Below are 23772 nucleotides of genomic sequence, written 5' to 3' on the forward strand. Positions count from 1 at the left end.
CTGGTGGATATATGGAGAGAAATGAATCCCACATTACGTAATTTTACCCATTTTCCCCACCCTCGTCAATCCTTTTTCAGGATAGATCATATCCTAATCTCTGCAGCACATATCACCTTGGCCTCTAAATCCTAAGATTGGTCAGACCACTCTTCAGTCTTCTTGCTCCTTCAACGCTCCTCTGGACAGAGAGATGACTTTAGCTAGAGGCTAAATTAATCTATCCTCAGTGACCTCATTAGAGTACTTGAAATTGAAAAGTCCATACAAGAGTATTTCTGTCTCAATGATGACCAGGAAGTTCCCCCTAAAACTACAAGGTCACGATCAGGGCAAAACATATTCAATTGGCTTCCCAGATCCGCAAGCTGAATCTCTCAGAAGTTGACAGATTAGAGAGGGACTTCCTGCTTCTAAGTAGAAAACATAAAACTGACCCTAAATCGGTCCCCATTGTGAAAATTGATGCAGCCCGGACAGCTCTCAACCTAGCATTCACCTCCAGGGCGGAGAAAAGTCTACGCTGGAGTGGTGCATGGTTCTATTTTCAAAGGGACAAATTGGGGTCTATGCTAGCATGCAATGATTAATAATCAGATGAATAAGTGAAAACAATTAATAAATTAGTGGAAAAAAAGAAAACAAAAGGAAATGAAAAGTAATTAAATAAATTTAAATAAAATTAAAAATAAAATAAAAAAAATTGAATGAAATAAAAAAAATAAAAATTATTTTTTTATATATATTTTTATTTGTTAATTTTTTTATTTTTTATTATTATTTATATTTTTATTTATTTTTATTTTTATTTTTTATTTATTTTTTTTTTAATTCAATTTTATTTTTATTTATTTTATTTTTAATTTTATTTAAATTTTTCATTTTTTTTCCATTTCATTTTTTTCCCATTTCATTTTCATTATATGCATTTAGTTTTTCATTGTGCTGAATTAATCTAATTATATAACATAGGAAGATTTGCGTTGCGCTTGATTGTATATCATACAGGGAAATATCCAAAATCACTAGTGAAAAAAATGTCACTGCTCACATATAATGTGCATAATTGTGCAAAAAATATATATATATAAAAAAGGTTTGCGTTGTGCTTGATTATATGTCATACGGGATAATATCCAATTTCTCTTATAAAATTAAAAATAATTTATATCACTCACATACATATAGTATATATATAAACTTGTGAACAGTAAAAGTATGAAGTGCACACATGTACCTAGAATGGTGCTAAATATAATTGTGCGTAAAAAATATAGTGACAAAACTTAAATAAAACATGCAATGCTCTTATAACGTGCAACATGCAAAAATCTATTGAGATATTGAACATAAACCGCACAATGCGTTTATAAAGATGCAATCAACAATTTTCATATTAGTGTCCCAAAATAAAAAGTGCTTCCATATCCATAAGAATCAAAAAAAACGTCCAAATCCTCCAATGTGCTGAATTCCAGTGCCATAAATAACCGTGATGCGCCTCAGTGCCCCCCCACAGTGGTTGCACTCACCTTGGAGCGTGTGACACAGTGTTTAAATTGTGTCAAAACACGCTATGTAGCCACCCCCTGGGCTATATATGGTTAGCTAGATCGATCTCCACTCTGGGTCAGTTTGGCTCCATAGACATCATTCATGAAAACGAAAAAAAAAACTACATAGTGTGATCCAATTTAAAATATTTAAATTGTTCGCGAACAGCTGAGCAGTGAGCAGCTGAGCCGGGAGAAGCGCATACCCCGCGGCAGACCATCCGATATACCCTTTTGAGCTTTGGATTGTTTGGTGCACAATAGCACCAAGGAAATGTGAGTAACCCATTTGTGGGAGAGTTGCCTGTTGATTAAATATTTTAAATTGGATCACACTATGTAGTTTTTTTTCGTTTTCATGAATGATGTCTATGGAGCCAAACTGACCCAGAGTGGAGATCGATCTAGCTAACCATATATAGCCCAGGGGGTGGCTACATAGCGTGTTTTGACACAATTTAAACACTGTGTCACACGCTCCAAGGTGAGCGCAACCACTGTGGGGGGGCACTGAGGCGCATCACGGTTGTTTATGGCACTGGAATTCAGCACATTGGAGGATTTGGACGTTTTTTTTGATTCTTATGGATATGGAAGCACTTTTTATTTTGGGACACTAATATGAAAATTGTTGATTGCATCTTTATAAACGCATTGTGCGGTTTATGTTCAATATCTCAATAGATTTTTGCATGTTGCACGTTATAAGAGCATTGCATGTTTTATTTAAGTTTTGTCACTATATTTTTTACGCACAATTATATTTAGCACCATTCTAGGTACATGTGTGCACTTCATACTTTTACTGTTCACAAGTTTATATATATACTATATGTATGTGAGTGATATAAATTATTTTTAATTTTATAAGAGAAATTGGATATTATCCCGTATGATATATAATCAAGCACAACGCAAACCTTTTTTATATATATATATTTTTTGCACAATTATGCACATTATATGTGAGCAGTGACATTTTTTTCACTAGTGATTTTGGATATTTCCCTGTATGATATACAATCAAGCGCAACGCAAATCTTCCTATGTTATATCCTTTGCACGGTTATGAGTACGTGGACTGCGTCTGCTGCTAGATATTTATCTTTGGTACTGTTTGCATACTGAGCATAGGATTATTGTGGCTCGCAAGACTTCTATCTTTTGTTAATCTAATTATAATTGCATTTTAATAAAGGTACTACATATATTTATTTAATAGTTTTAAATATGTTTTTGATAATGATGTTAATTATGTAATGTTCCACATGGATTGACGTCCTTTGGATTGATTACTGTTTACATATGGAAACCAGCCTCATCATGTGAGGAATGGACATCCAAGCAATATAATGGCCGCTAGTCTCCCTTATGGGAATTAATTATGTGGTGGAGGAGACACTTTTATCCAACCGATAAAATGGCCGCCATGTGTTATTCTATTGGCTGAACAAGGGGGAGGTGGCCATATTTCTGTATTTAAAGGCGGCTCTTTTAACTGAAAATTATGTCCTTGATGAAGCCTTGTGGGAGGGTGAAACGCGTTGACGCAATTTCCGGTTTCAAGTCCAACTTCCGATTGTCGGAGGAACGCACGCCAGAAGTGGCGCTTTCCATTGCAATTCCTTGTTATTACATTTTGTAGGTACCCATTTTTTATTTTGTAAACTGCTGTACAACCTGTTGTAAAATCCCAGTACAATAATAAAATACAAACCAATAAATAAAAAAAAAGACTGATAGAAAACCTCCATATACACAATCCTAGATCCACAGTTGATCCAGAGGAAGGCAAAAAAAACATGTTCCATATCAGAGCATCAGAGAGTCCATCAAAATGTATCTCTTTTCATACATAACTCTGATTGAAACCTTGGATGAAATTGTGCAGAAGGAGGGGTGGGGTGAGGAGAAAAGTGTCAATGCAATGACTACATACTTGTGTGTGTGTAAATGTCTGCTGAAAGCAGAACTATAATTAGCCCCCAACACTGTTTTTGCTTAACGGCACTGTCATCTTCTTGCTGGCTTTTTTTGGGTTCAGGATATTTGGACACCCTGATTGGCCAGGCTCATACTGGGATTGTACTCTGAGCTGCAAATGTGCAAAGAGTTTGCAGGAATGGAAGTAAGAACATTTATTTTGCAGAAGAGACTAGGGATTTATTTTATATAATTGAAAAAAAAGTCCTGATTGCAAATTTAGTATTTGTAACTAAAATTCTAGTTTAAGTTACTGAGATCTGTTAATAGGCTTTTTACAACAAGAAACAAATGAAAAGGAGTCAAGGATTTTTTTCTGCTTATATTAGGCCAAAAGGCATTATGCACAAATGCTTTATATATTCCCTTTAGGCATGGAGCTTTATATTTCTTATGTTCAAATTTTATTTCTCATTCTCACATAGCCATGCCCCCTCATTTGCTTCACACTGTTCCTCCTCCAGCACTTCCCTTGCTGCAGACTATCACTCCTCCGGACTAGCTAGCACCACGTGGGTAGGCCTGACACTACTCCAGCCAGGCCCTAATGAACTGCCTTATGCGGGCAGGGGCCGCGGGTTCCTGGGGTGTAGAAAAGTTTAGGTTCTAGCTGTCCTCTGCTCAGCTACCACTCCCAAATAGCTCTCTTCAGGCCCTGCCAGACAGCCTGGCTGCAAAGACCCCTTTCCACTGCCCTTCTCCACAGCCCTCTCTCCACTGGTTCTGCACCCATCTCTCAAACGGCAATCTCCCAGTTTTCTCAGGCATGCCTCCCCAGTCCTGCTGATTGTGCTCACTCACCTGCCCTCCTGGCTGCGACCTGTAGTCCTCCTGGAGACTCTAATGTCCTGTATACACAGTCGGACATACATTGATCGGACATTCCGACAACAAAATCCATGGATTTTGGCTCAAACTTGTCTTGCATATACACGGTCACACAAAGTTGTTGGAAAATGCGATAGTTCTGAACGTGGTGACGTAAAACACGTACATTGGGACTATAAACGGGGCAGTAGCCAATAGCTTTCGTCTCTTAATTTATTCTGAGCATGCGTGGCACTTTGTGCGTCGGATTTGTGTACACACGATCGGAATTTCCGACAACGGATTTTGTTGTCGGAAAATTTTATAGCAAGCTCTCAAACTTTGTGTGTCAGAAATTCCGATGGAAAATGTGTGATGGAGCCCACACACGGTCGGAATTTTCGACAACAAGGTCCTATCACACATTTTCCATCGGAAAATCCGACCGTGTGTACAGGGCATTAGACTGTTCTCTCTCTCTGTCCTCTCTACTGCTCTTTCGTGTGTCTCAGATTCCGCGATCTCTTCACTCCTCCCGCATGCACCTGAGCCCCAGCCCAGGGCCACCCCCCGCAGACTGGGGAGCTCCGTGTGGGCCCGACAGCCTCCACACTCTCTCACTCCAGCTCTTCCACCTGACAATTCCTCCCCAGCTGGGCTGACCACAGGCATTTAAGGAGGCCTGCCAATCCAAGTTGGGGATTGGTCAAGGATCCCCAGATACCTCAGGCAGCTCCACCTCTCCTCCACTCCTTCCAGGACCTTCTAGAAGGAAGGGGGAGGTGATGGTGATGCCACCTGTCAGTCACCCAACTCTCCCTGAGCCAATCCCAGCCCAGAATGAAAACAAACAGGCCTAGCCAGCAGCTAAAGCTTAGGCCTGCCTACATTTTCCTACCCTGTCAAAAATCCTTACTTCTAGCATTCACTAACTAGAGGGTGCTACACTCACCTTTTCTATTCTATTATAGACAAAAAATATACAGAATCAATGATGGACTGTAACTAAAGGAGAAGAAGTCTGAGCTGTTGAAGCTGCACAGCAGCACTGTAAAAGTAAAAACACATTCAAAAACACACAGGATGCCAATATTTCTCAGCCCAGCACTCATTCAATTATTTATTTTAAACATTTTGGATGGAGAATTCTTTGTAAAAAAAAACACGTTTTTGAACAGTTTGATATAAATGGTTCTCTCATGAGAAAATACATGTATTATTTTTCTGTGCTAAATAGGGATCCAGACTGAAAGATTATGGGGTAGATTTACTAAAGGCAAATAGACTGTGCTCTTTGGAAGTGCAACTGCACTCTACACATGCAGTTGCTCCAGAGCTTAGTAAATTGGAGGAAGCTCTGCTGACTTCCATCAGCCAATCATGTGCAAGCAAAAATTCAGTTTTTTTTTATTTCCCTTGCATGCGATTAAGCTTTTTTTGGAAAGTGAAGCTTTACCTAATTTACTAAGCTCTGGGGTAATTGCATTTGCAGAGTGCAATTGTACTTGTAAAGTGCTCAGTCTATTAGCCTTTAGTAAATCAACCCCTTTGTGTTAGTCAGTTTACTTATACTACAAAGCAAATACTGATTTAGTAGTAATGTAGTTGTTTACAGAATACAAGCAAGTCAGTTATCTGTCATTGGGATTTCTTTTCTGATTTTATTTTTCATCAGCTAGGTTTTATATTTGACAGATCTGCATTCACCAAACTAAGCAAACATTCACATTCAAATGTGAAAATACCCTCTTACAGTAAACCAATTAATCTCACTGACTAACAAAGTTGGCACTCCCTCTCTCAGACTTATTTTTTATGCAGGGAAGACCAGTAGAAATACATATTTGGGGTAGTTTAAGTTAACAGTATTTAAACAAAAAATACACAGTTAATATTTTTTAGGACTATTTAAAGCAGTACTAGAAGGATGTTCATTATTAGTTTATTTCTTTTGTTATTATAATTATTCTGGTAATACATACTTTAAATGCCTTGTCATACAGGAAAATAATATATACAAAGTCTACCAATAGGTAATTACATTTATTTATATAATTAGATGTAATTTTGTGAATCATAGGACCTAAAAATAGTATTAGTATATTAAAGGAAAAAAAATGTCTAATTGCTTGTAGTTTGAACAGTACTTGACTCAACCACTATCTAGCTGAAAAAAGAAACACTAAAATTCTACATTCATTTGGGAGCAGAAGTCAGTTATCCTTCATTTGTGTAACATTCTACCAGATGCCTGGTTACTTCACAAGATCTGCTGATTGATAAATGAGTTCTAGCACCATAACCATAGGGAGTATTTAACTTGCCAGATTACTACTCAGCTGGAGAGGAGCTGGTATGCTAGTAACAGCTGTTACAATGGCCCTTGATTAACTATAACTGTACTGTAGTAAGCAAATCAAAAATGTGGTTATTTCTCCACCAACAGGTAATGTAAAAACAGAGATGCAAGACAGGAATTACATAATAAATAAAAATGAATCAATGTACTGTATTATAAAGAGTAAACTTTATTATTGCCATTTTTGTGATAAAGTATTTTGGCTTCCACATGCATGTAATGTAAAATATATCTTAACTACTAGAGGAGAAGCCACCGCAGTTATACTGTGGCAGTGTCAGGAAGGCCATGCCAGCACCCAAGATGGCTGCTGAAGAAGATGACCTGTTACCATCTGCCCCTGTCAGAATGCCATTGGTGCACACGCACCCTGTGACAGCTTTTGACACCCAAACAGGCTATTTAAACTCAGTCAGTTTCCAGACACAGTGCTGTCTGCTCTACAGCATTCCCTGTGTATCCTGCAATTACTTACCTGACTTCCGTTCCTGTTGTGACCCGGCTTGCTTCCTGACATTCCTGTTTCCTGCCTGCATCCGACGCGGCTTGTCCTCTACTTGGCACCTGCCTGCTCCTTCTGCCACTTTGCTGCCAGTCTGCTGACGACCCGGCCTGTAATCTGATTCCACTTCCGCTGCAGCCTCTGTTCCCAACGTGCCCATTTGTGTATGACCCGGCCTGCCTGTACCTGCCTTCTCTTCAGCCTCGAGAGTGCCACCATCCCTTCTGCTGCACCTGCACTTCTGTCTGTGGGGACCAGTTGTCTACTCGCTCCAGCTACCTGCCTACCACTGCTCTGGGATTCCTACAGACACCTCTACAGCCCGGCCGAGTGCTCCGATCCAGCTCCAGGTTCAGCGATCCCGCCAGGCAGTCGTGCGACTCTGCATCTCGGTGCTTCCTGTCAGCTCTATCAGGGGCTATCTATCAGAGTCGTAAGAGAGGCTGTCCTCTGCATATCAGGCTCCATCACCAGGCACGTGACAGGCAGGTTGGCTCCCCTGGGCAAATCGCCAAAGCTATATGTCGGCTGCTTTAAGACCACTGGGGGTGTGAACGCCCACGGCGTGACGACGGAGCCAATGCGCGTGCCCGGCGGCCGTGATGTCCGTCAGCACCAGCGATCACTCCTGAGAGGGACAGAATGGAGGTCTGTCAATGTAAACAGACAGATCTCCATTCTATCAGGGGAGAGGAGACAGATCTGTTGTTCATACTAAGTCTCCTCCTCCAGGCAGTCCCATCCCCCTACAGTTATAATCACTCCCTAGGACACACATTTAATGCCTTGATCTCCCCCTAGTGTTAACCCATTCACTGCCAATGACATTTATACAGTAATCAATGGCTATTTTTAGCTCTGATCGCTGTATAAATGTTAATGGTCCCAAAAAAGTGTTCAAAGTGTCTGATCTGTCCGCCGCAATGTGGTAAAAATCGCAGATAACCGCCATTACTGGTAAAAAAATAAATAATAAAAATGCCATAAATATATCCCCTATTTTGTAGATGCTATAACTTTTGTGCAAGCCAATCAATATAAGCTTATTGCATTTTTTTTTTACCAAAATTATGTAGAATAATACATATCGGCCTAAACTGAGGAAGAAATTAGTTTTTTTTTAAATATTTTTTGGGGGATATTTATTATAGCAAAAGTAAAAAATATTGCTTTTTTTCAAAATTGTCACTATTTTTTTGTTTATAGCGCAAAAAATAAAAACTGCAGAGGTGATCAAATACCACCAAAAGAAAGCTCTATTTGTGGGAAAAAAAGGACATCAATTTTGTTTGGGTACAATGTCGCATGACCACGCAATTGTCAGTTAAAGTGACACAGTGCCGTATCGCAAAAAATGGCCTTGTCATTAAGGGGGCAAATCCTTCCGGGGCTTAAGTGGTTAAAAGAGCAGTGTGGGATATGGAAAAAACAAACATTCATACTCACCTCCCCCATTAGCTCTACACTGGGAACTAAGCAATCAAAAACCATTAATAACTCAGTTCTCCGTCTTCACAGAGATGCAGTGGGGGTGATTTACTAAAGACCTGCGCCTGTGGTGCAGTGGAGAAATTGGAGCAATTGCACAAAAAAACGGGACTCAAGACATTTATCAAAAATTATGGTGCACTTATATGCACCAAACCATATTTACACAGGATGCGCTATTGCTCACTTGCGCAATCCTTCGCGCCTACCATTAGCAAGCGCAGCCAATGTAATCTTCTACATTTTTGTCTGAATACTGTGGATAACTTTACTACAGTTTACCATCTTCTGTTACAAGGCTAAAAAGTATGTATATAATATTGTTTAAATGCACAAATTCTGTCCAGAACATGTAGATCTGTCTTACAACTAATCAAGCCTTTTTACACCCTTCTTTCAGCTTACTCAACTGCACATGTGCATTGTCAAAGCTCACCATTTCATCCTCGCCTGACAGGGCGCACACGCTTTAGCTTGTTAAATATGTGTGTTGCACACAGGCGCATCTGCGCTCTCCAGCGTGCACAACTGCTTATACATTGGGCACTTGCTCATTGTAGTTCTAATCATGTTAATGAGCTTTTCCTTATCACATGGAGAATATTGCTTCCAGTTTTATTCCATTCATTCACTTCTTTTTGAAACAACTCAATATTCATTCTAGAGATCTTCCTCCTATCAACAACTGTGCGGATGTTCCCTGGACTTGTAATTGTGCATTTTATGGTGATAATCTATAATCATTGGTGGAGCCGAAACATCCAACATCTTTTCAATACATGTCTGTGTATTGTGCATTCTGGACAATTCATTTCCCCATACACTGTGCAATCTGACTGGATGAAGTTTAACCCCTTTCCTGACCAGCGCACGCTGATGTACGTCGACAGAATGGCACGGCTAGGCAAATGGATTTACAGATACGTCGTGCCATTGCGTGCGCGCCGGCCGGGAGCTCCGTGAGTCGGGTCGCGGGTCCCGCAGACTCGATCGCCGTGGGGATACCCGCGATCGCCTTATAGAGAGGACGAATGGGGAGATGCTGATGTAAATAGTATCTGCCCGTTCTGCCTAGTGACAAGTGTCACTGATCTATGCTCCCTGTCATTGGGAGCAGAGATAGTGACATGTCACAGCTAGCCCATCCCCCCTACAGTTAGAACACATCCCTAGTACAGACTTAACCCCTCCCCACCCCCTAGTGGTTAACCCCTTCACTGCCAGTGTCATTTACACAGGAATCAGTACATTTTTAATCGCACTGATCGCTGTATAAATGACAATGGTCCCAAAAATGTGTCAAAAATGTCCGACATGTCCACCATAATGTCGCAGTCACAATAAAAATCGCTGATCGCCGCCATTACTAGTAAAAAAAAACATTATTAATAAAAATGCCATAAAACTATCCCCTATTTTGTAAACGCTATAACTTTTGCCAAACCAATCAATAAATGCTTATTGCGATTTTTTTTTTTTTTTTTACCAAAAATATGTAGAAGAATACGATCGGCCTAAACTGAGGAAAAAAAATGGTTTTTTTTATATATTTTTGGGGGATATTTATTACAGCAAAATGTAAAAAATAATGTGTTTTTTTCAAAATTGTCACTCTTATTTTGTTTACAGCGCAGAAAAAAAATCGCAGAGGTGATCAAATACCACCAAAAGAAAGCTCTATTTGTGGGGAAAAAAGGACATCAATTTTGTTTGAAAGCCACGTCGCACGACCGCGCAATTGTCAGTTAAAGCGACTCAGTGCCGAATCGCAAAAAGTGCTCTGGTCAGGAAGGGGGTAAAATCTTCCGGGGCTGAAGCGGTTAAATACACTCATTTGTCTGAGCAATTCATTTCCCCATACACGGGGGCTGATTTACGAACCGTTTGCGCCATGAGTTGAGGTGCACGCTGAGGCGCAACGTATGTTTTGGTATTTATGAAACGTTTGCGTCGGTAAGGCTTGATTCACATCTATGCATGTTGCTTTTTAGCGTTTCTACAGTGCTTTTTGTGGTGCTTGCCGCATTTTTGAACATGCGTTTTTGCGGCATTTTGCGGGGTTTTTTTGTATTTTTTTCCAGTGTTTTTTTTTATACAGTTTAAAAAAAAGAAAGAAAAAAAAAAAAAAAAAAGGCAAAACGTGGCAAAAACGCAGTAAAACCGCTGTAAAAACACAGTACTTGTGTTTTGGATGCGGGTCCATTGAATTCCATTACATGCAAAATGCTGCTTTTTGCATGAAAAAAGTCCAAGACCCTTTCCAAAAACGCAGAGGCACAAAAATGCATTGATGTGAACATGTTCCATAGGAACCCATGTTATAAAATTCCCATGCATTTCTGCAAAATGCAAAATGCATTAGTGTGAATAGAGCCTAACACAGCGCTATTCCCCATTTACTACAGTAATCTCGGCGCATGGGAGGAGGCGATCACTGCGCCACTATGGACATGGCACAGGACATCTTCAACTCAAAATTAAAAGAAGCTGGAAGTGCCAATATTATGGGGTGAAGTGGGGTGATGTGAAGAAGTATAGTAATAACTGCCCAAGTAAATATGCCCAAAATAGAATGAGAAAGTAACTTTCTCTGAACAAGTTTGCTGTGCCTGCAAGTACGTTTAGAACTGCGTGAGGTCTATTTAAGCACTGCGCATGTGCAAGCGGCATTTGCGCTCGTTCAAATGTGTTGGTTCACTGCACAGCCAAAATCTTAGTAAATGTCAAGTAACGTAAATGCATTTGCGTGGGTTGAACTGGCGCACCTCTAAACTTGACATTTTTCTTTTTTTTACGCTGGTTCACTTTTATGTGTTTTTTTGTCGGATATTTGAACACAGGTCATGTTAGCGTGTTACGTTGCCAACATGTGACATGTACCTTGTTAAAATTATGTAAAAAGACTCTCGCTCCTCTAGCTCCTCCTAAAAGGGCATTTAACCTTCCCCCTTTAATACATATGATTTCCTTGGGTTAGCTTTTGCATTTAAAGGGGATCTCCGCACTCCATTCTCCAAAGGCTGTGAGCTGCCTTCACCAATCCAAACCACATCCTTTTTCAGAGCAAACAACAGGGCCAGCTAGGAAAGGGGCGAGAAGAGCGATCGCCCAACTCCCTCCCGAACCATACAAGGCCCATGCACTCAACGCTCAGCCCAATACCAACCACAAAGCACCTTGTACCCACTAGTTTAAAGGGGCTTTCCACATTCTGTAAAGCCCCCTTTCTGCAGCCCCCCACCACCCCAGCCTAGGGTTGTGTGGAAGAGGCCCTTGTCCCCCTGAATAGGGGGACAAGGTGGTTGACTTTTGGGGTGCCCGAGCCACTCCTGCCCCTAAGCACCCACCCCCCTTTCATGGGCTGGCTTGCTGTGTGTTTGGCTAGGGGTTTGTTAGTGCGTGGGAGGGGCACAATATTTTTAGATTTTGGGGTGGTATTTTTCACGTGGAGGTTCTTATTTTAAGCCTTTACAGCCCCATATGGCCTTGTATGTATTGGGGGGCAGGCTATTTTTAGTTTTTTGTTAAAATCTTGCAGCTGCAATGTAGATTTGGATGTTTTCTCTAAAGCCGTACATCTTTGAAGCAGCATTTTGGATACATGTTACAAATGCACCACTTTACAGGCAGAGTAAGCCCCCCCCCAAGTTACTAGCTTCAGGGCTAGTTCACTCCATAGAAACGCAGTCCAGATGCATGTGCATTTATGATACGTTTTTGGTGCGTTTTTAATGCAGTCCAGTACTTTTCAACCTTCTTTTTTCCTAACCTTAATTAAGGACATGCTGGATGATGTGTTTAATTTTGGACGGGGGGGTGGCTTATTTGGTGCTAGCTGTATTTGGGTTGGTCAGGGCATGCTCAGGGACTTTAGTTTTTTTTTGTGTGTGAACAGCATTTGGATGTTTCTGGGCATGCTCAGGGTGTGTTTTTTGGGTTAGTAATTTAAGGACATCCTTAACAGGTGTACCCACTTTGAAGTTCTCTCTACATTGGATGAACTTGCATTTTGTGTGTTGCATGGACTGTGCACATGTTTTCAATCGCCTCATTAGCACACAAACCTATGTTATATAAGAGCCCTTGCACACTGGGGCGGTTTGCAGGCGCTATTGCGCTAATAATAGCGCTTGCAGACCGCCCCGAAAGTGCCGCTGCTTTCATTCCAGTGTGAAAGCCCCGAGGGCTTGCACACTGGAGCGATGCGCTGGCAGGACGGTAAAAAAAGTCCTGCTAGCAGCATCTTCGGAGCGGTGAAGGAGCGGTGTGTATACCGCTCCCTTACCGCTCCTGCCCATTGAAATCAATGGGACGGCGCGGCTATACCGCCGGCAAAGCGCCTCTGCAGAGGCGCTTTGCGGTGGTATTTAACCCTTTCTCGGCCACTAGCGGGGGGTAAAAACCGCCCCGCTAGCGGCCGCATACCGACGGTAAAACGCCGCTAATAATAGCGGCGTTTTACCGCCGACGCCGCCCCCCGCCCCAGTGTGCAAGGGCTCTAAAGCTTGCAGATAGCATTCTTTACCTTGCCCTGAAAAGAGGCAAGATTTTGTGTGTGGCCAGTAGGGATGAGCTTCGTGTTCGAGTCGAACCCATGTTCGACTCGAACATTGGCTGTTCGCCCGTTCGCCGAATTGCGAACGATATGGGACGTTCGCGCCAAATTCGTGTGGCGCGTCACGGCCCATAATTCACTGCGGCATGGCAGTGCATTGCTTGCTGATGATTGGCCAAGCATGCACTATGACCCGCATGCTTGGCCAATCACAGCGCCGCCTGAACAGAGAGCCATAATTGGCCAAAGCCAAGGAGGCTTTGGCCAATTATGGCTCAGGGGATTTAGTACACGCCCCACACTATATAAGGCCGCCTACACGGCGGCCCTGTGTAGTGTGTGTTCCGGCGTTCATTGAGAGAGAGAGAGAGACAGACAGTGTCATTTGATTTGAGTTAGATAGATTAGGCAGAACAGTCAGTCAGTTAGCTGCACTTAGAGTGTATTGTGTATATATATGCATCCCAGGTGTTGCATATATATATATACACTGTATTCAGTTTAGCTAGATCCGTTCCTGTTATCTTCTAGACTATTTACATTTAGTGCAGTGCGTCCTGCTCACAGTGTTCAGCTAGATCCGTTCCTGTTATCTTCCTACTGACAGGCAGGCTTGTCTGGTTACAGTATATAAAGCTACCTGAAGAAAATTACTGGTGTTCTATTTGATCCTATTAGTACCACGGTCAGGCAGCTAGACTATTTACATTTAGTACAGTGCGTCCTGCTCACAGTGTTCAGCTAGATCCGTTCCTGTTATCTTCCTACTGACAGGCAGGCTTGTCTGGTTACAGTATATAAAGCTACCTGAAGAAAATTACTGGTGTTCTATTTGATCCTATTAGTACCACGGTCAGGCAGCTAGACTATTTACATTTAGTACAGTGCGTCCTGCTCACAGTGTTCAGCTAGATCCGTTCCTGTTATCTTCCTACTGACAGGCAGGCTTGTCTGGTTACAGTATATAAAGCTACCTGAAGAAAATTACTGGTGTTCTATTTGATCCTATTAGTACCACGGTCAGGCAGCTAGACTATTTACATTTAGTACAGTGCGTCCTTCTCACAGTGTTCAGCTAGATCCGTTCCTGTTATCTTCCTACTGACAGGCAGGCTTGTCTGGTTACAGTATATAAAGCTACCTGAAGAAAATTACTGGTGTTCTATTTGATCCTATTAGTACCACGGTCAGGCAGCTAGACTATTTACATTTAGTACAGTGCGTCCTGCTCACAGTGTTCAGCTAGATCCGTTCCTGTTATCTTCCTACTGACAGGCAGGCTTGTCTGGTTACAGTATATAAAGCTACCTGAAGAAAATTACTGGTGTTCTATCCCAGCTTAGTGCAGCTACAGGCCATTAGTATGTCTGGAAGGCCAAGAAGGAGAGGCAGACAGTCACAAGCCAATAAGAGAGGGCAAGCAGGCTCTGTGTCTAGTGCTGGTCGTGAAGACGGTGCATCCTCATCAGCACGTGGCCATGGGACACGCTGGGCCTTTTTTTCGGCAGCTGGCCGTGTTGAGCCGCAACATGCGGAAGACTTGGTCGAGTGGATGACCAAGCCGTCCTCATCCTCCTCATCCTCTCTCACCCATGCCCAGGGTGCTTTGTCTGGCAAAGCAGCGGCCTCTTCCCTCAGCTCAATGTCATCAGTGACTCCTTCCCTAGCTCCACCATGTCCTCATGAGGATTCCCTCGAACTGTTTGACCACAGTGTTGGGTACATGCTCCAGGAGGATGCCCAGCGTTTGGAAGGCTCTGATGATGATACTGAGCTCGATGAAGGCAGTAACATGAGCACGGACAGAGGGGGTGCCCAAGAAGGACAGCAATCTGGCAGTCATGCTCCCCCTGCTGCAGCATACTGCCAGGTTTGCTCCAGTGATGAGGAGGGAGGGGATGATGAGGTCACTGACTCAACGTGGGTGCCTGATAGGAGAGAGGAGGAGGAGGAGGAGGAGGCGGCACATCACCAACGAGGCAGGATGCCCTCCAGGGGCCAGCCTAAGGGCAGCACATTGACTGCATCACACCCCAAAGCTCCACATGTGCAGGGCGCTGCAGTCTCTGTGCGTTATTCAAAAAGTTCTTTGGTGTGGGCCTTTTTTGAGACGAGTGCATCAGATCGCACCGCTGCTATTTGCAACATATGTCTCAAGCGTATCTCACGTGGCCAAAACATCTCCCGCTTGGGTACCACATGCTTGACCAGACATATGTTGACCTGCCATGCAGTTCGTTGGCAAGCGTATCTAAAAGACCCACACCAAAGAACAAAGAGGATCTCTCCTTGCTCCTCATCAGCTGAGATTTCCAACCCCACTAGACCTCCAGTCCTCTCTGAGACCTGCAGTGAGAGGAATGAAGGTGTAGAATTAGGTGTGTCACAGCCAAGTACTTGTGGGCAATCTGCTTTTGGTACACCGACGTCAGATTGTACCAGGCAAATTTCCCTGCCCCAGCTGCTGCACCGCCGAAAGAAGTTTGCTCCCAGCCATCCACATGCCCAGCGGTTGAATGCTAGCTTGGCAAAATTGCTAGCACTTCAACTGCTGCCTTTTCAGTTGGTAGACTCTGCCCCCTTCCGTGAGTTTGTGGAATGTGCGGTTCCTCAGTGGCAGGTACCCAAACGCCACTTTTTCTCACGGAAGGCGATTCCGGCTCTCTACCGGCATGTGGAAGGCAATGTCCATGCCTCGCTGGACAGGGCGGTCAGCGGTAAGGTGCATATTACCGCTGACTCATGGACAGGGACGTTACCTAAGTTTCACGGCACATTGGGTGACTCTGCTGGCAGCTGGGAAAGATGCAGGACAAGGTGCAGTAGTGTTGGAGGTTGTTCCGCCACCACGCCTCCAAAATGCTGATTGTGACACACCTCTCTCCTCCACCCCCTCCTCTTCTTCTTCCTCCATGGCCTCTTCCTCGGAACCAGCGGTGCTCTGTAGTCGTTCAAGGGGCTACGCAAGTACGCAGGCCAAAAGATGCCATGCGGTGCTTGAGCTGGTGTGCTTGGGGGACAGGAGCCACACTGGGGCAGAGGTTCTGTCAGCTCTGCAGGGGCAGGTTCAGAGGTGGTTGACGCCACGCCAACTTAAGGCAGGAATGGTGGTTTGCGACAATGGCACCAACCTCCTCTCTGCCCTCTGACAGGGACAAATGACCCATGTGCCCTGTTTGGCTCACGTCCTTAACTTGGTGGTGCAGCGGTTCTTGGGCAGGTACCCGGGCTTACAGGATGTCCTGAGGCAGGCCAGGAAAGTCTGTGTGCATTTCCGCCGGTCACATAATGCCAGTGCTCGGCTGACGGACCTCCAAAAGGAGTTTAACCTGCCCAAGAACCGCCTAATCTGTGACATGCCCACCAGGTGGAACTCAACGTTGGCCATGCTGCAGCGGCTGCACACGCAGCAGAGGGCCATCAATGAGTACCTGTGCGACTATGGCACCAGGACAGGGTCAGGGGAGCTTGTTTTTTTTTCCCCACGCCAATGGGCCATGATCAGGGATGCATGCACTGTCCTGTCACCATTCGAGGAGGCCACGAGGATGGTGAGCAGTGACAGTGCATGCATCAGTGACACTGTCCCCCTTGTCCACCTGTTGGAGCACACGCTGCGTGGAATAATGGACAGGGCACTTGAGGCAGAACAGAGGCAGGAAGAGGAGGACTTCCTTAGCTCTCAAGGCCCCCTTTATCCAGACAGTGTTCCTGCGTGCCCGCCGATCACACAGGAAGAGGACGAGGAGGAGGAGGAGGAGGAAGATTGTGTCAGTATGGAGGTGGAGCCTGGCACTCAGCATCAGCAGCAGTCTTTAAGGGATCAGTCCCAAGAAACACATGGACTTGTACGTGGCTGGGAGGAGGTGGCTGCGGACGTTGTCGTCCTTAGTGACCCAGAGGACTCCGGACCGAATGCCTCAGCAAACCTACGCTGCATGGCCTCCCTGATCCTGCAAAGCCTGCGTAAGGATCCTCGTATTCGTGGTATCAAGGAGAAGGACCAATACTGGCTGGCAACCCTCCTTGATCCACGTTACAAGGGTAAGGTTGCGGACCTTATCTTGCCATCGCAGAGGGAGCAGAGGATGAAACATCTTCGGGAGGCCTTGCAGAAAGGTCTGTGCAATGCGTTCCCAGAGACTGGGAGGTTACAAACTCCTGTTTCTGGACAACGTGTTGCTGAGGCTTCGGTCAGTCAAAGAAGGAGTGGTGGAGAAGGTGGCCGTTTGACCGATGCATTCAGACAATTTTTTGGTCCGCAGCCCCAAGGTATGATCGGTTCCAGCAACCATCGCCAGCGTCTGTTTTACATGGTGCAGGAATACCTAGGGGCAAGATCAGACTTGGACACCTTTCCCACCGAAAATCCTCTGGGTTACTGGGTCTTGAGGATGGATCACTGGCCAGAGCTTGCACAGTATGCAATTGAGCTACTGGCCTGTCCTGCATCCAGCGTTCTTTCGGAACGCACATTCAGTGCTGCTGGAGGCGTGGTAACCGATCACAGGGTGCGTCTGTCCACCGACTCGGTCGATCGGCTGACCTTCATAAAAATGAATGAGTCTTGGATCACCACCAGCTACCAAGCACCTGATGCTGATGTAACCGAATAATTTTTTTTGAAATCTCAGATCCCTTCAAAGACTGCCTATGCTGATGCTGAGTGACTATCCCTGAGTAATTATCCTCTTCCTCCTCAATCATCACGCTGATAGCTTGTAAGAACATTTTTGGTTCTGGGCGCCACCACCAGTGCCTAAGGCACAATTTTTCAGCCCCTGTTTAACAGGGGCGTGTTAATTACAATTTTTGATGTAATACTTTGCAGCAGGGCTCGTTCCTGCATTCCAACTAGAGTGTCTGTGAGGGGTTGCAGTGTTGTGGCACCAGCACCAGTGCCTAAGGCCCAATTTTTCTGCCCCTGTCTAACAGGGGCGTGTAATTACAATTTTTGATGCAATACTTTGCAGCAGGGCTCGTTCCTGCGTTCCAACTAGAGTGTCTGTGAGGGGTTGCAGTGTTGTGGCACCAGTACCAGTGCCTAAGGCCCAATTTTTCTGCCCCTGTCTAACAGGGGCGTGTAATTACAATTTTTGATGCAATACTTTGCAGCAGGGCTCGTTCCTGCGTTCCAACTAGAGTGTCTGTGAGGGGTTGCAGTGTTGTGGCACCAGCACCAGTGCCTAAGGCCCAATTTTTCTGCCCCTGTCTAACAGGGGCGTGTAATTACAATTTTTGATGCAATACTTTGCAGCAGGGCTCGTTCCTGCGTTCCAACTAGAGTGTCTGTAAGGGGTTGCAGTGTTGTGGCACCAGCACCAGTGCCTAAGGCCTAATTTTTCAGCTCCTGTTCAACAGGGGCATGTAATTACAATTCTTGATCTAATATTTCACAGCAGGGCCCTGTGAGGGCTTACAGTGTTGTGGCCACAGCAACACCTAAGGCCCAAATTTCTGCTGAGTATATAGGGCAGGACCCTACTTTCAAACATCTAACTTACAAACGACTCCTACTTGCAAACGGAAGGAGACAACAGGAAGTGAGATGAAATCTACCCCTAGGAAGGGAAATTCTCTCCTGTAAGAGTTAATATGGGAAAACAATTTCTCCTTTCCACTGATGCTTTCCAATCCTTGTTCCACAAAAAACCCAAATTTTCAAAAAACATTTTTCATTGGGACAAAAAGTGAGGTGAAATCTTCTGAAGAGGAGAAAAGACAGCAAAACAAATGTCACAGGGGTGATAATGCTTCCCTATGTTTTCCAAAAAGCTTAAAAAAGATTTTTTGGCTGGAGCTAAACGCTTTAAAAATTTACCCGTTCAAAGTTACAAAGAGATTCTACTTAACAACAAACCTACAGTCCCTGTCTTGTTTGCACCGCCTGTATACTGCTGTTCAGAGTATATAGGGCCTTTCCTTATTTTAATTTGGGTGCGGGGTTCCCCTTAATATCCATACAAGACCCAAAGGGCCTGGTAATGGACTGGGGGGTACCCATGCCGTTTGTCTCACTGATTTTCATCCATATTGCCATGACCCGACATGACATTAAACCCGCAAGCAGTTTTAAATGAGATTTTTTCCTTTAAAAATGACATTTGGTGCAGGGACTGTTCTAAACACGGGAAACACGAGCCACTTTACAGGCCTACTATAGACACACCCCAGGTACGATATTTAAAGGAATATTTCACTTTTTTTTTTTTACTTTAAGCATCATTAAAATCACTGCTCCCGAAAAAACGGCCGTTTTTAAAAGTTTTTTTTGCATTGATACATGTCCCCTGGGGTAGGACCCGGGTCCCCAAAACCTTTTTAGGACAATACCATGCAAATTAGCCTTTAAAATGAGCACTTTTGATTTCGAACGTTCGAGTCCCATAGACGTCAATGGGGTTCTAACGTTCGTGCGAACTTTCGGTCCGTTCGCAGGTTCTGGTGCGAACCGAACCGGGGGGTGTTCGGCTCATCCCTAGTGGCCAGCAAGAGAGTACATTTGGGTGTCCTTATCGAGTTTGTAACACATGTATTTTCTCTATGTATTTTGTTTATGTCTTTGCAAAACAGATGTGTTTTCAAATAAGTTTTTCTTTTTACTTTGGTTTATTGTATTTTTTGGGTGGGTGATATTTTCCCTTGAAATATATTTGATGTCAATGTGTGTCGTTTGTAGGTTGTTCACTTTGATTCAATTGTCTGTGCTGCATTTTTCAAAAACGTTCTCAAGATGTTGACTAATGTTTAAATCCTTAATAGATATCCATTTGTGGGCGCACTCCTTTTAACTCATGTTAACCATATTCTAATGTCTCAAGTTAACATCCATGTGTTTTTTTGCTTTCCTTGCTCTTTTCCAAGTCCTGTTTTGTTGACCAATAAAATGTGTAACTGCAGCTGCAGCTTAACTAGGCTGATTGGCATGGCAAATCCCAAAAATGTGTGATTTGTCTAAGTCAGTGTTTCTCAACTCCAGTCCTCAAGGCGCCCCAACAGATCATGTTTTCAGGCTTCCCATTATTTTTCACAGATGATTTGATCAGTGTCTCTGCCTTAGTAATTACCACAGCCGTTTCATCTGAGGGAAATCCTGAAAACATGACCTGTTGGGGCGCCTTGAGGACTGGAGTTGAGAAACACTGGTCTAAGTTACTTTCCTGGTGCCATCATGGTAGCATATGCATGGATTGTGTGCATGCTGCCATGGATAGACACCAGGAAAGAAATTACAGAGAGGTAAGTATTCAATTTTCTATTTTAGTGCAGTGGTCCTCAGCCTCAGTTCTCAAGTACCCCCGACAGGACATGTTTAGAGAATTTTATCTTGGCTAAAATAGCTGTCCAAAATACCAAGCCATTGACTGATTTAAAGCACCTGTGCAAGATGAAGGAAAACCTGCAAACATGGCCTGTTGTGGATACTTGAGGACAGGGTTGAGAAGCACGGATTTAGAGAACTGAGCTAAAATCGAGCTCCAGACAATCATATTCTAATTTTGGGCATTTGAGGGAAACCAAGTGAGTGTTAGAACCCCTGCTTGTCTTTTTTAGGTTGGGCTTTGTGTCCCTTTTCTTAAAATTGGCTTCACTTCCTGTCACATAGCCAAACAGGAAGTGAGGGTAAAAGCCTACCAATGCCTTTCCTTGGGGACACAATCTAACTAGTGTCCCCATTAGGCAAATTGCACTCTAGCACTTTGTTGTGTACACCCCAAATTCTTAGGTATTTTGGGGTTTATTAAAGGCAAATCCATTCTGCAATACAAGTGTAGTCGCTGAAAATCTGAGGGGAGGCACTGGTGATTTTAACATGCAATCATGTAGAAGCAAAGATGCTGTTCTTTATTTTCCTTGCATGTCCCCCTTGGATCTCCACCAACTGCACTTGTAGTGCAAAGTGGATTTACCTTTAGTAAATCAACCCCAAAGACTTTTCCTGTTTTTTGTTATCTTGGATTTACATTGAGGGGGAGTTTACATGCCACAGATTGTACATGAAGACTCCTTTCCCACTGAGGCGTTTTGCAGGTGCTAAAAATAGTGCTTGCAAAGCGCCCTGAGACAGCCGCTGCTGTGTCTCCAGTATGAAAGCCCTCGGGGCTTTCATATTGAAGTGAATGGAGCCGCTCTTTCAGGGCGCTTTGCAGGCACTATTTTTAGCGCCTGCAAAACGCCTCAGTGTGAAAAAATTATTGCAATGATATCCATTGTACTCTGCTAAAAATATATATAATGTTTGAGGGTTCTAATTAATTTTCAAGCCAAAAAATACAGATTTTAACTTGTAAATAGAAATAGGCTTGGTCCTTAAGGCCCGGTTCACACTTGTGCGATGCCAGACATCACATGTAATTCACAGATAGCATGGCTGATATTGCAGCACATTTGGTGCAAGCACGCACAGGACCCTTTTTTCTGTTTGGACCAGAATCGGATCGCATTTGTGTTCACACATATGCGATCCGATTCATGTCCGAACTGTCAGTTTGCAGTGCAATATGCAAGCTGAACTGGGGGTGTCGTTAACAATGTATTGACACTCCCCAGCGATTCACATATGGCAGTGTGAACTGAAATGCGAGTCGGTGCGATGCGGGAACCCGCAGTGGATTCGCAGTGTTCTTGCATCGCACCAGTGTGAACCGGGCCTTAGTGGCTACACACATTACATATTTATGGTCAAAATCTGCATAAGGCCCGGTTAGTATCCCTCTGTTATCCATTGTTTCTTACTATCTCCATGTTCCCTACCATCTTTGGGTTCAGGCCTCTCATTACATGCATATATATCTTTATGCTAATACTTATTGATTCTACTTTACTACTTTAGATGCCTGACAAACATACTTATGTTTACAGCTTACACTCTTTATGAACTAACGAGGTCTCTAGGGTTACATCATTACACCTATGCCATGCCTGCTCGCCGTTTGGCCCCTGGTGGGGTCCCATCTGACTTCGCCCCCTCCCTGGTGAGGCACCTGCTGCCGCTATCTTGGAGCCACACACCTGTAGCCATGGTCAAGCTCAGTGGTGAGTATGGGGACCCATAACCCCTCCTACCTTGTGCCTTTATAACTAATACTGTGCCATTTTGCCAACTATATACTTTTTTATCTTAGGTACAATGTTACACACATCCACCCCCGAAGAGCGAGCTGGATCTCGCAAAACTAGTTGGGTAGTATGATGCCCGTGTGCTATGACTGCTATTACATCCATGTACCAATATTTATTGTTTATATGTCTTTTTTTTGGCAACTGTTGGTGTTATCTATGCATGTAAACAATTTTACTTGAATAAACCATATACTGTATTTACTACTGTTATGTTTACTGGCGGAAACGGTACCCACTTCATTTAAAGTCCCAGGGCGAATCCTTCGTTTTACTATATGTTATAGGGATGGAAGTGTGTTACTGGGGACACCAGACCTTTCTCTTTTCCTTGTTCAATATGTTTATTGAATTTGCAATAAAAGGAAGAATATAACATTATATTGACATGTACATAAGATTCGGAAATGAAGGAACATTGTCATACAATTGATGATACCATCTCATTTAGATAATACATGGAAGAGCTTAAATATATGTAAAAGAAGATGAAGAAGAATCAAGAAGGGGGGCGTGGCGACCGAGCTCCAACATGGACGCTTGATCTGAGAGCTCCACTCGGCCGCCGAAGAGAATCCAGCCACATCGACGTCTGCCGGTGACATCTGCAGCTTTAAAAGCATATACGGACTCCCCGTGTCCCGCTGTATTCGACGAGATGACTCGTCAGCGGAAAAAAACTAACAATCCACAAGTGCCTCAAAAGCTGCAGGACTTCTTCAGAGCGCTCGACCCACAGCAAAATGGCGCCGGCACTTCAGGGAGCCTGACAAAACAACGGGCCGCAACATCGACTAACGGCCGCTCCGGTCCTCTCAACAAACATCCCGGTACCCTTCCCTGTAGCGGATCCTCTTCTGGGGCTTCTAGTCCAACAACCAGGAGCCCAGCCAAGCAGAAACAAAGGATTTCCTCACCAGAAAGACCGTTGAGGGACCCGGCAATGGAGGTAAGCAGGCCTAATACTGCTGAGGAATCTGCAATAGTAATTGCACAGGACCCTATAGCAACAATCCCCACATCTGACAAGCCAGTGTCAGACACTGTTCTTAAGGACATGCTACTATCCCTGCGAGCCTCACTACATGCTGACATGACTGCAGGGATACACCATTGCCAGAGAGAAGTGCAGGCCCTAGGCAGCAGAGTTGATCACATTGAACAGCGCATGGGTGACTTTACCTCCTCCTTCAATACCATGGTAGATGCCCATAGCAACCACACTGAGGAAATCGTATGGTTGAAAAATAAAGTAGCAGATTTGGAAGACCGTTCCAGAAGGAACAACATAAAGATCAGGGGGATCCCTGAATCTGTACCTGCTACGCAACTACTGTCATACACCCAGACATTGTTTTCAACTTTACTACCATCCTTGTCACTACAGGATCTCCTTGTGGACCGC

Source organism: Aquarana catesbeiana, linkage group LG08 (assembly GCF_042186555.1).
Source record: "Aquarana catesbeiana isolate 2022-GZ linkage group LG08, ASM4218655v1, whole genome shotgun sequence".
NCBI classification, from domain to species: Eukaryota; Metazoa; Chordata; class Amphibia; order Anura; family Ranidae; genus Aquarana; species Aquarana catesbeiana.